Source organism: Moschus berezovskii, chromosome 11, assembly GCF_049115385.1.
Source record: "Moschus berezovskii isolate FMDL1 chromosome 11, NW_MosBer_1.0, whole genome shotgun sequence".
NCBI classification, from domain to species: domain Eukaryota; kingdom Metazoa; phylum Chordata; class Mammalia; order Artiodactyla; family Moschidae; genus Moschus; species Moschus berezovskii.
In genome coordinates this window covers 107928477-107934476 of record NC_142470.1, presented here as the reverse complement: position 1 = coordinate 107934476, position 6000 = coordinate 107928477, and positions in this window count along the sequence as shown.

Genomic DNA, 6000 nt, shown 5'->3' with positions numbered 1-6000 from the left:
TTAATCAACGGTGACCATCATCTTAATTATTTTAATACATGAAAATGGAGAATTTTTTAAAAGTCACAATTATAAATAATAAAGGAAGTGGCAGAAATAGGCCATCAGCAAAGTTACTGGGATGGGGTCTTAATGACCCCAGCCGTAAAATCATATCCAAAGGAAGAAAAGATCTAGAAAGTGAAAGAAGCAAAGACAGCAATACAGGACAAGAAAAATACCAGTGGTAGAGAGAGTGACTGGAGCATGTGGGGCCGGCCGGCCAGAGCACGGCTTTCCCTGCTGCAGGGGCATAACAGGCGGCCGGGTCGAGACCTGCAGCGCCAGACGCAGGAGAAGGACTGATTTGCTTTAATGTAAATATTGTGATGTCTTTCTTTTTCCTGAACTTTTAACCTTGCTGGTAAACAGGGTACATACAGTAAATGAATTGTTTTTCTGAGAACTGCCTTTTGAGGAAATAGGAAGGAAAAAAAAAAGGAATTTTTTTATTAGCTGATTGTCAGTCTCGTGTGTGATTGAAAGCCTCATTATTCTGCTTCTTAACTCGGCTTCGGGAGACGCTTGGCCAGCAAAAATTAATGAAAAAACACTTTCAAACTGTCTAAACAGAGCAGGTCAAAAAAGCGCAAGCCTCACACAATGAAGGGAGACAAGTCATTCTGTGGAAGGTTTTCCGAGACGACAAAAAGAGCCAGTCCACACTCTGGTTTGTTGTTTATAATTAGAAACTCCCTGGCCTTCACTTCCCTGTGGATCCAGGCCCTGGTGGCCATCACAGTCCATTTCCATCTCTTGTAACTTCTAAGACGTTGCTGTTGCTCAGTCTCTCAGTCCTGGCTGAGCCTTTGTGACCCATAGGCTGCAGCACACCAGGCTTCCCCGTCCTTCACCCTCTCATAGAGTTTGCTGAAATTCATGTCCATTGCGTCAGTGATGCCATCAGCCACCTCATCCTCTGCCACTCCCTTCTCCTCCTGCCTTCAGTCTTTCCCAGCATCAGGACCTTTTCCAATGAGTCGGCTCTTTGCATCAGGGTGGCCAAAGTGTTGGAGCCTCTGAGAAGTTAGTGGAAGTCAAGAGGGTGTCTCAAGTCTTGGCAGCTTAGACTGAGCCTTAAGTACATGTGTAATTGCCTTAATTTCTCCAGGTAGGTGGCTGACAGGCATTTTTGTTTACTAACACTGTCCCAGAGGGTGGATTGTGCAAGAGTATTTTGTGATAAAGGAGAACCAGGACAAGGAACTAACCAGAACAAGGAAGACCTGGGTTGTAGCATGAGCTTTTCACTTGAAACTGTCATTTAACCTCTACCCCATAATTTCCTTAACTGTTAAGTGAAGATAGGCCCTTTGGGCTTTCAAACCCCGGGGAGATGTGTTCAAAACACCAGATCTGGAAGCTTTGAAATAGTCAGAGGAAGAGAAGCCTTCTCTGTGTCAGGTTACACTGTGTCTCTTCAGCTGAAGGCTGGTGGAGTCTGTCTTTCAAGCCATGCTCCCAGTGGGAGAGGAACTGAGGACACTGAGGCTATTTCAAGTCCCTAAGATACAGAGCAGGGCTGAGAGGACCTCTAAGGACGTTTCTTCCTGCTCTCTTAGAAGGAGGGGGAAGAAACAGAGGAGAAGGAGGAAGAGAAGACTAAACAAATTGCCAATGCTTTAAAAATATTTGTTTATTTTTATTGACACATAGTTGATGAACAATATTATACAAATTTCAGGTGTACCACATAGTGACTGACAGTTTTTAAAGATTATATTCCATGCACAGCTATTGTAAAACTCCCTGTGTTGTACAATATGTCCCTGCAGCTTATTAATCTTCTGTATTGTGGTTTGTACTTAATCCCCTACCACATCTTGCTCCCTTTCATTTCCCCTCCCCTTCTCATTGCAACCACTAGCTTGTTCTCTGTATCTGTGAATTGGTTTCTTATTTGTTATAGTTTGTCATTGTTGTTGTTTAGTCACTAAGTCCTGTCTGACTCTTTGGGACCCACGGACTGCAGCACACCAGGCTTCCTTGTCCTTCACTGTCTCCCAGAGTTTGCTCAGATGCATGTCTGTGAGTCAGTGATGCTCTCTAACCGCCTCATCCTCTGCTGCCCTCTTGTTCTTTTGCCTTCAGATTTTCCCAGCATCAGGGTCTTTTCTAAGAAGCTGGCTCTTCCCATCAGGTGGCCAAAGTATGGGAGCTTCAGCTTCAGTTCTTCCAATGAACATTCAGGGTTGATTTCCTTTAGGATTGACTGGTTTGATCCAGGGGACTCTCAAGTCTTCTCCAACACCACAGTTCAAAGGCATCAATTCTTCAGCGCTCAGCCTTTTTTATGGTCCACCTCTCACATTTGTACACAAATACCCGCAAAACCATCAGTTCAGTTCAGTTTATTTCAGTCGCTTAGTCGTGTCTGACTCTTTCCGACCCCATGGACTGGAGCACACCATGGCTTTGACTATACAGACCTTTGTGGGCCAAGTGTTGTCTCTGCTTTTTAATATGCTGTCTAGGTTTGTCATAGCTTTTCTTTCAAGGAGCAAGTGTCTTTTAATTTCATGGCTAGAGTCACTATCCACAGTGATTTCAGAACCCAAGAAAATAAAATCTGTCACTGCTTCCACTTTTCCCCCTTCTGTTTCCCATGGAATGAAGGGACTAGATGTCATGATCTTCGTTTTTTGGATATTGAATTTTAAGCCAATTTTTTCACTCCTCTCTTACCCTCATCTAGAGGCTCTTCAGGAGAAGGCGATGGCACCCTTGCCTGGAAAATCCCATGGGCAGAGGAGCCTAGTAGGCTGCTGTCTATGGGGTCGCACAGAGTCGGACACGACTGAAGCGACTTAGCAGCAGCAGCAGCAGAGGCTCTTTAGTTCCTCTTCACTTCCTGCCATTAGAGTGGTATCATCTGCATATTTGATGATATATCTGTATTTTTAGATTCCACATATAAGTGATATCACAAAGTATCTTTCTCTGCCTGACTTATTTCACTAAACATAATGCCCTCTAGGTCCATACATGTTATTGCAATTGGAGGAATTTCATTCTTTTTTTAGAAAAAGAGAATGAGTAGTATTTCACTGTATACAAGTACCATTTTTCTTTATCTATTCATCTGTTGATGGGCACTTGGATTGTTTCCATATTTTGGCTATTGAAATAGTGCTGCTATGAATGTTGGGGTCCATGTACCTTTCTGAATTAGTATTTGGGTTTCTGTTGATGTATACCTAGGAGTAGAACTGCTGAGTCATATGGTAGTTCTAGCTTTATTAGTTTTTTAAGAAAACTGCATGCTGTTTTCCACAGTGACTGCACCAATCTACATTCCCACCAGTTTAAAAGATGGGGTTGAAACAAACCACAAAATGTATTAAGAGAGGCAGCCTGTGAAAAATCAATGCTTGAGGCTCTGGGTTCCCTTCATCCTCAACTCCTTTTGTTTCAGAATAAAGAATGGGCTAAAGCCCAGGTGTTATATTTTTATCTGATGAATGAGCTCATACTCCTAATCAGAGCTTATCTGTCCTTATAAAGCACCCCTTCCTGTTCCCCAGGCACCTCACTTCTGTAAATGTCATGAACACACACAGATATGAGTCTGCTCTGCAGAAATCATAAAGAGGTTTTTGGTCCCCTGGAATTCATCATAGGTTTAGTTCTGGAAGATCTGAGCTGGCATTACCAGCAGACTGTTTCACACACTGCAATGGCTCTGTGAATCACCACTGTCTCAAATCAAACAAAGGCAGATACCTGCAAACACTACAGAATGGAACCTTCTCCTTCCCTTTCTGATCTTTCCAGTTGACAGGGGTATCAGTCAGTGCAGTGTTTGTTGGCACTGGTAAGTCTGAAGTTTCATATGTAAGACTTTATTTGTAAATAAAATATTTTTCAGAAATTCAGTTGCTGTGGTCAATACTGTCTTCCCCCTTCCTTGATTCATTTCAAACTATTTATTTGCTTATTTTCTTAAAAGTTTTTTTAATTTATTAAGCTATAGTTGATTTCTAATACTGTGTTAGTTTCAGATGGACAGTTTTAGATTCTTTTTCATCATAGGTTATTACAAGATATTGAATATAATTCCGTGTGCTATACAGTAAGTCGTTGTGGTTTATCTGTTTTATTCTTTTTTGTTGTTGTTTTAGTCACTAAGTTGTGTCTGACTCTTTTGCAACCCCATGGACTGCAGTCTGCCAGGCTCCTCTGTCCATGGGATTTCCCAGTCAAGAACACTGTAGGGGGTTGCCATTTCCTTCTCCAGGGAATTCTCCCGACCCAGGGATTGAACCCCTGTCTCCTGCATTGGCAGGCGGATTCATTACCACTGAGCCACCGGAAGCCCAGTCATTTATACATACAGGACTGTATTAACGTATCTATTCATCCCATACTCTTAATTTATCCCTTCCCCTCCCCTCGCTCCCTTGGTAACCATAAGTTTGTTGTCTATGTTTGTGAATTGGTTTTGGTATTGTAAATTAGTTGATTTGTCTTGTTTTCATTTCAAACTACTGAAACTGGAAAGAACTGTGTGCTGCTTTAAGATGCATCACCTTGAAACAGTAATTTAGTTGTGTTGGCTGGTTCTAGTATTTATAAGGCTCTTCGTCCCTGGGCTCCTAGTAAAGCGCAGGCTGCTGGCTCTCCAGCCAGATGATGAAACAGGAGTTTTCAAGGCCAAGACTGCATAGGTAGTGTTACTAAATATAGTTCCTGTGTATGTGCACATGTGTGTTTCTATCTCAAAAGTGCTTTGCAAAATTACACAAATACTTGTGTGCACCAAGAAAAGCAGATTCAAAACTATCCCTTTCCCTGGTAATAAATCTTCCCCAACAATTCATCATTACCACTGCTGCTCACATCTGACTCTCCTCTCCTAAACCTCTGTTAGGAGAAAGGGGTCCCGAATGTGGCAAATTGGGGGGCTGTAACTTTAAGTCTAACTTTTTATATTGAGTTCAAACAGGAGAATTCTAGAGCTTACTGGGAAGGTAGTTCTGCTTTGTGTCTGTCGTGCCACGCTGGTTTAGATGACAGACAAACAAACGTTGAGTACTGGGAAGCCAGGCCTCTCAAAGCAAAGGTCGTGAAATGACAGGGTTCAAATGAGGCAACGTTTCAAATCCTTTAAGAGTCACATTTTGGGGTGCCATCTGGATCCCCCTCCAGTGCTTGTAAAAACAGAAAGGTTTTTAGCTGGAGTTAGGCCAGTGTTTGAAACTTCAGCATAAAACACAACCTCCTCTGATTCCTCCCTAAATTCAAGGAGAAATATATCTTTCCATCAAATTGAGACATGAATCTACAGTTACTGAAAACCATGAAACATACTTGTTCTGAAAAGCACATCCCTTCACTCTTTCATAGCCCATTCTCCCCATTTTAAGATAGAGAAATGAAGACTCAGAGTGGGCAAATGACTTTGTCCCCAATGGCCCAGTTAGGAAGAAGCTAAGCTGATACCCAGAGTAGGTTTTTCTAACCAAATTGTTTAAAAATGTGAACTTCATTTATGAAACAACCTTATGTGGTTGGTATTATTGTCCCCATCTCTTCACTCACCATCAGGCCCAAAGCAAAGTCATATAACTAAAGACCAGCAGGACCAGGGGGCTTCCCAGGTGGGGCTAGTGGTAAAGAACCCACCTGCCAGTGCAGGAGACGTAAGAGACGTGGGTTCCATCCCTGTTTGGGAAGATCCCCTGGAGGAGGGCATGGCAACCCACTCCAGTATTCTTGCCTGGAGAACCCCATGGACAGAGGAGCCTAGCAGAGCACAGTCCATGAGTTTGCAAAGAGTCAGACACAATTGAGCGACTTAACATTCACACGCGCACACACAGCGGGACCAGAGCACGGGACAGCGATGCTTCTGAGCACCTGAGGGTTTGCTCACGTCCTTGCCTCTGGGTCCGAGCGTAGGATGGATGCTGCGAGAGCCGCATTGTAAGGAATCCCATTCTGGAAAGAGGCTCCTCTCTG